Raw genomic sequence first — 12217 nt, 5'->3', positions numbered from 1 at the left:
TGTTCGATTGATTCCCTCATTGAAAAGCAAAAATAGATAAAAGTGTTGATTCAAAATGAGTTTTCTGTCCCTTGCTCTTGTATTTGTCTTACAGATTGTCAAAATTATCCAAAAAGAATAATCTAAGATTTTGCTTGAAGCTATTTATATACATGAAAAAATATGTCATATATTATAAGTATTATTTTACTGACATCTCTCTATGTAGCGCATACGATGTATAATATGATAGTGACAATTCCCATATGGTAAGAATTGAAAGAAATATTGATACCAGAATTAACGAGCATATTACGGACCCCAAGAAAAGCCATCAGAGTATGTCAGGAGTATGGAAGCACCTAAACTTCATAACATTCGGGTCGTCCAAGTGCTAAAGTGCTATACAGGTCTTTATTATTAGTTGAGAGAAATGTATTTGAAGCATTCTACATAATTAAAAGTACGTACCATAAGTTGAAAACGGAAAAAGGACATCTGGACAAAGATTGGGATATTATAATGACATATTTTATTAACAACAAACAGGAGTATAAATTAAAAATTCTCAGACGAGAAACCATGTTCTTTCTGACAAGTAACTCAAATGTGAAGAAAGCTTCGTGACATCAGGCATTTTCGTTGTAAAACATCCAGGTTTTTAGCACATCCAGAGCTAGAGCCGCTTTTGCCGAAACTCCTATCTCAGATGTCGAAAAACCTTGAAGCAGAACTCATTATGAGGATGAATTATTGAAGCACTATCACGTAGATGTCGAAAAAGACGATGAGCATGAACTTGGTTCAGAAACAAACTTGCTTCATCATTTTCGGTCGTGGAGATGATGGGATCATGTTAAAACGTCTCTGTGTCATGCTCAGCTCAAGTCAAAATTTCATGTTTATTCTTTGTTTCATGATGAAACCATAGACGTGGTAACGTACGCGGTCAGCATAGCACTAGTTGGAGAGCTTCCAATGTACATAGGACGATGGTTCTTGCGATATTGGAAGTTCTTTCTCCTTATGAGTCCGTGTCTACCTATAAAGATGCAACATTGGGCGACAGGGACAATGTTAGTTGTGTTCAATATTACAGAAGGTCTCTCTGACATGGCGCCATCAAATGTAATACATTGAGATTTCATTCATGATTTCTTTTCTTTATATTATTGACTACGTATGCAATTTGTAGTTACTTTTCAGATATCTGAAATAATCATTTCAATCTAGGGATTTATCTTATTTTATTCCTTAATCATTGCTAAGCATATTCATTCATTTGCAATTTGATATTTTATACATGCACTATGGCTCCTTATGTATTAACATGTTGTTTAGGCTTTCACTTGCTCATTAGATACTCCCACTATCACTACTAACTGTTATCCTATTTTTCTCTTTGCATTAGCATAGCTTTGCTATACTAACATTTAAAACTTAAAGCTTTGATTAGAAGAAAAAGCAAAAAGGAGGACATTACGCATGATCGACCTACTTGGGCTTATAGTGGTCATCTAGCACAGATTGGTGCGTATTTCCATGACTAATCATTTTTGCGTATATCTACCTTTGTTTCTCGCTTATTCCCTGCGGACGCGGTATGACTTTGCCTTGATGTGGAATAAATATAGTTCTTATTTTTGGTGACCACTTAGCACAGGTTGGTGCGTGTTTTGGGTATAATCTTTTTTTACAGCATACTAGTTTGCAGTATCATCTGTAGAAAATTATTTGGGCATGCTATACAAAAAATAGAATGTAAAATGTCTTAGAGAACCGTTTTAACGATGAAAAGTTCAAGATGATGAGCCTTTTTCACATAAATAATTTTTATGGCATATCAGTTTGAACGCATATTATTAATCTGTACGTGTTTATTTGGGCATGCGCCAAGAAAATTACAGTGAAGAATGTCATAGACAACCACTCAATGAAAGACTATTTTTTTTTAATATACTAACTTTGAAAATCTGCTAATTCTTGCTATTTGAGTGACAACTGTTAATATGTTGTAACCGCTCCCTCAAAAGCTGAAAATACAATTTTTTTCAAGCACAAATGTTTACGTTGATTTTTTTTTAAGAGAGAGAAAGAAAGAGAGACACGTTGATGTGATTCGTATTCAGAAATTTTCGGATCTAGTGGAGGCAATTGAATACACAGTTTGTATATGAATTCGTAATCGCATCGGTTCCCCTGGAGGCCCTGTTGGTATAGTGCCGGTATGGGTTAGTTCACATATACAGAATATTCGATCAGTCCATATTATTGTCAATGTTTCGAAGGACACGTTAATGAAAATAAATAGAAATTAGTAAGAATGACAAGAAACAACATAATGCGTAAAAGTTATAAACGCACTATGCCTAACTAACCACTGCTTCGCTATAAATTACCTTTTTATCATGCCACTTTAATATTTGGTCACTAAAGTAGCTTGACGTTCTTTTATATGCATCTCCGATTTAGAAAAAAATAGGACTAGGGAAAGGAACAATGCATGTATAACTCATTTCTCATCTTCATATACTAATGGGTATCGGTTTTGCTGTGCAACACTTCCAATAAGGGTTTGAGCAGCCCCAGCTGGTCATCTTTCATCACGAAAATGGGAATTATAATAGATATATTGCTCGTCTCTTGAAGTAAAGTTGGTGACATCGTGTGACATTACAAGAACGAGGACAGGTAACAATCCGTCAATCAGAGAAGTCGCCCTAGCAATCCAAATTAACGAGACAAAGTGTGATTTTTAGAACAGTGAAGAAAAACCCAAAATTAAGTGCACCGATGATTGCAGCATAGTTATTACAAGAATATAGAAAGGGTGTACACCCTGAGACTATTCGGAGACTACTGAGAAACGAAGGGTACCATGAAAAGATAGCCAGGGAAAAAAACTGTCACCAAAGTGAACAAAACAAAAATAAAGGTTTCATTTCGCTAAAATCTATGTGCAACAGGAGCTAGAATTAATGACGTAACTACGTGGGGAAAATGGGGCTTGGCCCCGGGCGATGGATTGGGAGGGCGCAAAATTGGGCAAATTGAGGGAACGTTTTGGTTTGGTTGATCAGGGGGTCACCAAGCCGAGTTCTTGCCCCGGGCGATAACTAGCCTATTTCCTTCGCTGGCTAGAACGGTGGAAAGAACTTATTTTTTGCTAACGAGAGCAAATTAACGTTTGAAGTCAGATGACAGGGTTCTACTGGGGCGTAAGCCAAATGAACTAAGGAAGAAGAATTTACAAGCAAGAATGAAACATTGACGACATAGTATAATAGTTTGGGACTTCACATATTCTATGTAGGCGGCGTGGGTGAACACAAGTTTATAAATGATACAATGACAAAAAACAATACCTGAGCATTCTAAAAGACTTTACACAAGAGTGCCGACAATCTTGAAATTCACGGGACTTTCAAATTTTATCAAGGCAACGATCAAAACATATGGTGTATGTTGTGCGTAAGTGGCTTCTGTACAACTGCCCCAAAGCTATAGAAACATCCCCACAAAGTTCCGACCACAATCCCTCGAAAATTTGTGGTATGTCCTAGACTCTAGAGTTCGAAGAGTGTCGGTAACATCAAAGGAGGAACAGAAGAAAGTTGGCATAAGGTTGGGTTCATATTTCACCTAAATATGCCGTAAAAATAACTAGAAATATGGAGATTCGAATTGAAGGAGGTAATATGGTACAGAAGGTACCTAACTAGATATGAAGATCTTTTTCTTGCACCGAAAGTTTCAATATTACGTGGTGGCCGAATATTAACGTGATTATAAGTTTTGTGTTTCAGAAGAAGTGTTCTGATTTTTGTAACTTTGTGTTAAATTTGAATGTTTAAATTTTGCAAAAAAAAAAAAAAAAAAAAAATGCAGAAAATATAGAGGTTTCACATATCATAATCATTATTATCACTCTACGTTGCTATAGTTCATAAAACAAGATTAAACGCCGATACAACATGGTGGCTAAATAAATTGAGTTTCTGTATATGCGGGCCAAACACGACGTCTTAGCAAGCATTGACTGATTCAGCACGATTCAGCTTGGGAGATTTCATACTGACAAAAATGTGATGATTCGGATCAACTTGGGCTGGAGACCCAGTGGGAAAAGTCCTGTAAAGAACCATGCAGGTTCTCCATTAGTTGTAGAAACTTTTCCTTACCCACAGTGACGACGCCAGCTTTAAGTTTTTAGGGGGGCAAAGGAGGGGCAGATACATTTTCGGGGGGCGGCTATTTGTCATACCAAAAATGACATATTTATTACGTTTGATTTATTTTACATTACATTGTGCATTTCATTGTTGTCTTCATATTAGACATATATCATCATAAATTAAACTTATTTCAAGTAAAATTTGTAACTAACAAATAAGTAACGTCTGCACATGAAATATTTTTCAATGAAACTTTTGAAGCCTAAACATAAATTGAATTAATTTCGCATATGCTACAAGTAACATTTGTCTAGTACTATATGCTACGTCTCTCTCTCTCTCGCTATATATATATATATATATATATATATATATATATATATATATATATATATATATATATATATATATATATATATATATATATATATATATATATATATATATAGAGAGAGAGAGAGAGAGAGAGAGAGAGAGAGAGAGAGAGAGAGAGAATTTATGTGGAGCTGCTGAAAATGTCGTAGTCCAATCCAGAAGGAGTGTAGGTACTAGGTAGAAAAATGAAACTGTAGTTTAGAAAAACATCTCTCTATGTACAAATACAAATTTTCATATCAATAATGAAATTCTTATCGTTTCTCAGGCTTCTGAAGTGATTATGTGTGCCCAAACAGCGAATTTTACGAACATCCTGATCCTAACTGTTATAACATTTTTGTTCCACCAAGAAAAGTCACCGAAGTAAATTAATTAGGAAATCAGTGAAACACCACGGGACTCTCCTCCGTTATATACAGTGGTGAAGAAGTAAGTGGCTTAGTATAAACGTGGCGGTTTCTAAACAAATTAAGCTTTACATCCAGGATGATTAAAAGCAATGACTCTTCCCGAAATCATGGATGAAATTTGTGACATTATTCTTGAAAATTGCAGCATTTCAGTCAGTGGTGGATATAGCCCCGGGCCGGAGGGCCTAGGCCACCCCAGTTTTTCAGTGACAAAAATAATTTAAGCTATTATTTATATAATTTTTAAAGTGTATAGTAAACTCACGATATACTTATTATAGTCTGAGGTCTGGCTACACCCCACTTTCTAAGTTTTTACCTTCTCAGTAAAACTTGTGTCTGAGATTCTGGGCATTTCTTTGGAACTCGTCGGTAGCATAATTCAGAATCGCTTGGGTGTGCGCAAGTTCTCGGGATAATGGGTTCCCAAAATATCTGTCAGGAGAATAAAAGAGTGACGGCATTAAGAGAAATCTTCTTCCAATTTGACCGTAATGCTGATCAATTTCGCTCACGAATAGTAACCATAGATGAAATATGGTTGTACTACTATGATCCTGAATCGAAACAACAGTCAATGGAGTAGTAGCACTCATTTCTCCATCGCCCCAAGAAGTTCAAGGCACAGAAGTAGGTTGAGAAACTGTTTGCAACATTGTTCTGGGATAACTATGGAGTCGTACTCATAGACTACCTCCGCAACGGTCAGATATTTAATCCATTATCTCTACATACTCTACTTACAAACCTGAAAGAAAAAAATCAAAGTTCAACGCCGCGGAACATGAAAAGAAAGGAATTCTGTTCCTTCAGGAGAATACACCTGTCCATCAAGCCCCTGCGAACACAACTGACATTGCATAATCTAGGATTTCAATGTCTAGATAACCATTCTTATTCCGCAGATTTAGCTCCGTCTAACTATTACGTGTACTTATTTCCCAAACTTAAATAATACTTGAAAGGACGCCATTTTAGATCTGATAGGTGTAGTGCTACGAACAGTGGTGCGAGGAAATCTTCAGATTTTTTAACTTCTCTGCAAAACCTGGAGCAATGCACAGGGTATATATTGAATCTCGGGGGAAGTGTAGAAGAAGTAAAACTTCACAATTCCACGTGCACTCCTTCTGGGTTGGGCTACGAATTTTTCAGCAGTTCCTAGTCAATATGGTAGACGTCACGCCAGTACTTGGAAACAACATAAGTAAGGGAGCGCTAGTATAAACCAATTACTAACCAAAGATCAGCACTCTGACAATACGTTTTATTGGGAATCAATTTAATTCCATAAATTTATTATCATTTGCAGGAAGGGAAAACACAACTCTTTTTATCCCCTTCAAAAAATTAAGCCCTGGTAGTTGCAAACTAAGCTGTTATAAGCACATCCTCTGAATATTGAAAGCCGAGGATAATGTTTCAGAAAAAAGAAGTATAGAACCTTTAAATAAAACAAAATATGAAACTGAAAACTTCAAACCTGGATAAATACAAACAAATTACGTAACTGGTTTTACCTTTATTTTGTTTCTAATCGAAATTGATCCAATGAGAAGGAAACAAGTCGACCAAATTTGGTATTGTTCGCTAGGCACAATAATTAAAAATCATAAGAAAGAAGTATAACTAAAATTTACCTCAAAAGGCGCTAAATTAGAAAACAGAAATAAGAGTGCACACCCAGACGCTCAAAGAAGAAAGTTTGAGGACTAATCTGCTACGTAGTAAATGCATGGAAAGTAGACTACTATTTGACAATGAGATTGGTTATGATACTCATACAAAATACTATATGTATAATGTTTAAAGATTGTAGGAATCTGGGGGGGGGGCAGTCTAGGTGGCAGTCAGGGGGGCAGAAGTAGCTACTAGGGGGCACTCGCCCCCTTGCCCCCCTCTGGCGTCGTCGCTGCTTACCCACCCTATTCCCCTCTTATACACTGGAGTCTAGTTTAACCAAATTTGATGGACTGATAGTGCTTCGGTTGAACAAAAATTCAGTTAAACTTGAATAACGTTTAATATATTTTCAGCGTGGAAAGACATTGTTACATGATTGTTTCAAAAATGAACATGCCCAACTAAAACAATAAAGTTTAATTCAATTTGTGAAAAGAAATTGATATTTTCTTTTGTTTAAGATTAGATGAACGCTAATTTAGCGATTTGGTTAAACGGGACTAAAATGTATATATTCAAAGTTTTATTTCTGGCGGGACGTAACAATTTATAGCGTACCGGCACTTTATTAATGAGAACGAAATATTTCCTCTTCTGTCTTAAAAACGGGTTGACGAAACTTCTAAAATACCAAATAATAAATATATAGTTTTATTGAAAATCAGAGATCTTATTCTTTTCGTTTTCGTTTTCCTTTTTTTTTTTTCCTTTCTGGAGAGAGAGTTGCGAATCTTTGTCCTTGAAGTCAGTTAATTGTATTGAGGAATTAGAAATATTAGCGCCCTTCTGTCTCTCGCTCGCTGGCACGTCCTCGTGCCTCTTTTTTTTTTTTTTTTTTTTTTCATTCCTTTTTCGCATGGTAATATAAATCATAAAGGCTGTAAACCTACCAGATATTTTTTCTGAAAAGACTGACCTCCCACAACGAAATAATCACAACAAATTTGTTTGTCGCTGAAATTCGACTAAACGGAAAGCCAATACAAAAATTGCGTCAGGACTTCACCTCTGTACTTTCTCCGCAGAGGAGCATTCTCTCAGTTACTATTTTAATGCATCAAATTAATTGTTTTTATTCATTATTAGGAAGAGGATTAAGTGAAACAATCGCCTAGATTTTTTTCTCAAAGTTCATCTATTTAGTAGAGGTTTGTAGAACATTTTGGTAGCGTGATTAGTATTCTGAAGAAAATTATATAAACAATGTAGTGTATGTGCGTTGTTATTGAAATTCAGTATTTGTGGAACTCTTGATGCCTTTTGAAAACAAACGATAGCAGCTACCTTTCGCCAGTTTACAAGAAGAGTAGGGGGGGGGGGGGAAGACAAGAAACAAATCACTAAGAAATATTGATTATCATTACGTTTATTGTATTTTAAAATTAAGATGAAAGAATCAGACATTTTTAAAGCATATTTATATATATATATATATATGTACGGAAGAGTTTTTAGTTACAAGATTACAGTGATAGGCTACTGGACATATAATTATTATTGTGTACGCGCCTTTGGGGCGGGAGACCCGGGTTCGATTCCCGGCTGCAGCTCATGTAGTACGGATTCCACGTTAATCAGTAGGTCCACGTCTCATATCAGTGATTTATCCAGAATTTTGAACTTAGAGTGGTGTTCAAAAAATCTAGGGAGGTGCAATCTTGCATTAAGGTCTTATACTATTATCGTCGTTTTAATTAGCTTAAAATTTGTTGTTGCAACGAACGATTGCATTTCCTTCAAATCAGAGCCAATTAGCGTTGACTTTCTCATGCTTGGTGTGACGTGGAGATGAAATCGTTGGCAATCGATTGATCAATCGTTGTTGTCACGATCACACAAGTTGGCAGGGGTCAATGAAAACTTGACCCACGACCCACTGATCCACCACCCACCATGAACCACTCATATACACTGTGACCTACTCTGACCCATCAAAATACATCATCAACTCTGACACGTGATCCATGGCCTCTTCTCTACTGACTAAAGAGTTTACACTTGTAATAAAACAAGACTGAAATTGTCACTAATCGTAGTTTGAATTTCTACGGTCACTCTCTCAATAACCGCTCTGTTACAATAACGGTGGATCTGACCTTTACGATATAAAGTGGCAAAGCGTTTGTCAGTGTGGAAATTGAAGCACTTAGATGTGGGGAGGGGGGAATTAGTGTGTGCCTAAAATATACTTGTACTAGGAGAGTATTCTTGCAAGTGTTAATTTCTTCATGCATTCCAAAAGAAACTTCTATTCGCAGGAAAATACCCCTGTACAATATGGAAAAGGTTGTGATTTCTCAGTTCACAGTATTTTTCTCACAAAAGACTTGAAAAATCAGTTTTTCATAGCATATAAAGGTGCTCGGGTGCCCTCTGTGAGAGCATCTTATTAAAGTATGCTCATAATTGTAATTGTAATCGCTAAAACACCACGTTACATTTAAGTTACAAATATGCATAATTGCAATTATTATGAATATTTATTCAAAGTATTTTACCTTCTAGTTCATAAAAAAGCAAAGAAGAGACTTATTAAAAATTAGGTACAAAGTTGAATAACACAAATAAGCAATTAGTAACACAAGTAGAGGAACTGTACCAAACCCGGGCCCGGGTCCATAAAGCGGGCCCCCTAAATTGCTGCTCCGGGTATTGGCGTAGAATGCTAGAAATGAGCTGAATTTTAGTTTACCGTTACTGTTGCATGCTGCGCTAGTTCCTGTGTTGATCAGTTAATCCTTTGTTCTGCAATCAACATCTGACGAGTTTTCATGCAGTGGAAAGTTTTGAAGCTCCGACGAGCAAGCATTGTTTTCCATAGTTAGTAAAGAGGTAAGTGAGCCAACTATTTATTTATTTAATCTTAATGGTAAGAGGTATGTTCTATGTAATTAGCTAGTAATTTAGACGTAGGAGTGACAAATTATTTGCAGCGAAAGTAAAAACATGTATGGTCGTAAAGTGGGCCCCCTTGTCAATCCTAAAGCGAGCCCCTACTATGTTGTGCAAAAGTAAAAGATATGTTTCATACCAAATTCTCATAATTGGTGCAATTTATTTACAATTTTCAAGAGGACCAAAATGTCCAAAACAAAGCCGAAACTAATAACACAATATCGTGGTCGAGGGCATGGTAGTGTCAAGTCATTATCAAGATCCTATGATCCAGGAAAGTAAAAGACACAGCTGAAGGTGAGAGGAAGAGCCAAGGAAGACGATTCTGATTGTGGCTTAATCTCTGATAAAAGGAAACATCAACAATATTCTCAACTTTAAACGTTCCACCTGGGAAAACATCGTTCACGGATGACGATGCCACATGCATGTTCTGCACTGAAAATTTTTCGAGTGATACGAGAGTTGAACTCTGGGTCCATTGTGTCATGTGCTCTTAGTGGGCCCATGTAGATTGTGAGGAGACTGACAAAGTCAATTATATTTGTGACTTTTGCCAGTAGAAATCTTAACTTTATGAAACATTTCATTTATCACGTTTAATTTGGAAGTTTTGGTTCTGAAGTTTGAGGATTTTGTTTTTAAAATGCCAAATAAGTAGGTTGGAGAAAGAGAGATGTTTAGATTTATTATTTCTACCAGTAGAATATTGAATATTTCAGTTTTGAAACTTTCAGTCTTCAAGTTTAGTCTATATGAAAGATTGTTCTGGAGTTTAAAAAAGAAAAAAAAGACATTTTGATTTGCTATTTCCGCCAGTTAAATGTGGAATATTTAAGTTTAGACATTTTCAGTTTATAAGTTTAATCTATTTGAAAGGTTCTGCTGGAGTTAAGAAAAAGACTTTCAGATTGCATTCTGGCCACTAGAATGTGGAATATTTAAGTTTTAAGTTCAATTTTAATGTGTTCTTTACTTTTTGGAATTTGTTTCAATTTCTTCCAATAAAGTCTTTTAAACATTCAAATTTCATTTTATTTCAAGCCCCAGTGTTTAGGATGTTGTTTTAGCTTAAATACGTAACTCATTTAAAGTAATACAGGTTTTCGCTTTGGGTAATTTATCTAAATTTAAAGGGGCCCGGTTTTGGAACAGTTTTTTCGAATGCCGAAAATGCAGTCCATATGAAAATCCATTTTTTCTCAACCCATTTTTTCCTTGATTGTGATGGGAAGAAACAAGCAAAGCAATTACATATCATATTATTTTCATCCTGAATAGCATTTTTTTCTGATCCATATTTTCTGAGATATATGGAAAAAACAAAATGGGGGCCCACTTTTGGTACAGTTCCTCTATATATTTCCATAACTCGGAATTTGCCACCTTAAAACAAATCTGAAATCAGGGAAAAATTTCCTGTTGGCCTTCAGAACTTTTTCGTGGTAAATCATCCGCAGCGGAACACAGGCGTGCGCAACGTGGGTGCCTTGGGTGCCTTGGCACCCTCATTAGACAAACTTTTTTTTATATGTAGAATTATTACAAACTGAGAAGAGATTACGTGTCAATTATCTCCCGTCTGCATGTGTGCCGTGCGTCGCCAACGCAGCGTCGGGTGCAATGACGTTATCTTTTCTTAGGGAAAAGGGGGGAGGAGACATTCCATATGGTGGTACTTTAGATCTGGCACCCACATTCCCAATGTCCTGCGCACGCTAGTGCAGCGGAATGATGTCCATCCTTCAGCCAAGAAATAACTAGCTCGTCTACTTTGAGCTTGTCTAACGGTAGGCCCATTAATATTGATGAACAACAAGTAGACAATGTTTGAGCACTTAGTCTGTTTCTAATATCAGTCATCTGCAAATTCATAAGGGGAAATCCCCGTTCGCACTCTGTCGTGGAAATTGATAATACTGTACTTCTATTTCTTCAACTTCTCATCGACAATCTGCTTGTTAGACTTAAGACGGATAACGATTTTTCTCGTCAGTATTGAAATACTCAGCAAGAAGTAGTCTATCACCTCTCTATCACCATACAACATCTTTTCAATGTCCACCATGTCAGTTGGCAATGTCGACTCATGGAGAACAGAAACTTCATCTACCTCGATAGGGAATCTTGTGCATAAATTATCAATTAAAACCTGATAAACTGATGATATCTTATTTGTTTATAAATTTAGTTTTTGTAATTACACATGAAAGTTTGATGTCATTACCAAGTTCCCTACTCTCCTTAAAACGCAAAAGGGAACGAGGTTCCTGGGAGGTTTTCAGGGGTGCCTGGTAATTTTCCCCTTCAATTACCACATTGCTGTTTGTCATGGGCCAAATTACGATGAATTTCAATTAAATCATCATAGTATAATTGTTTCCTTGTTGAATTATCGATACTTTTCCGTGGAAAAAGTATGAAATTTGAAAGTCCCAAATAAAGGTAAGTAGGCCAACGTAAAGGGGGGGGGAAGTGTAAAATTTTCCATATAATTATGCGTACAATCCAAACTTAAGATGAAGCGAAGCACTGTATTTTTTGTTTCTGAATTTTTTCTCAACTAATATCGATCGTTTTGGATCATTTTTACAAACCAATTCTATCAATTTTCCATATATAGAAAGTCCCCCCCTCCATGGGCGGCGATTAGGGGGGGCAAAGGGGGGCAGTTGCCCCCACACTTTTTTTAAGTAA

The sequence above is a fragment of the Thermobia domestica genome, chromosome 15, assembly GCF_964235325.1.
Source record: "Thermobia domestica chromosome 15, izTheDome1.hap1.1, whole genome shotgun sequence".
Taxonomy (NCBI): domain Eukaryota; kingdom Metazoa; phylum Arthropoda; class Insecta; order Zygentoma; family Lepismatidae; genus Thermobia; species Thermobia domestica.
Note: the sequence above shows the minus strand (reverse complement) of the source record.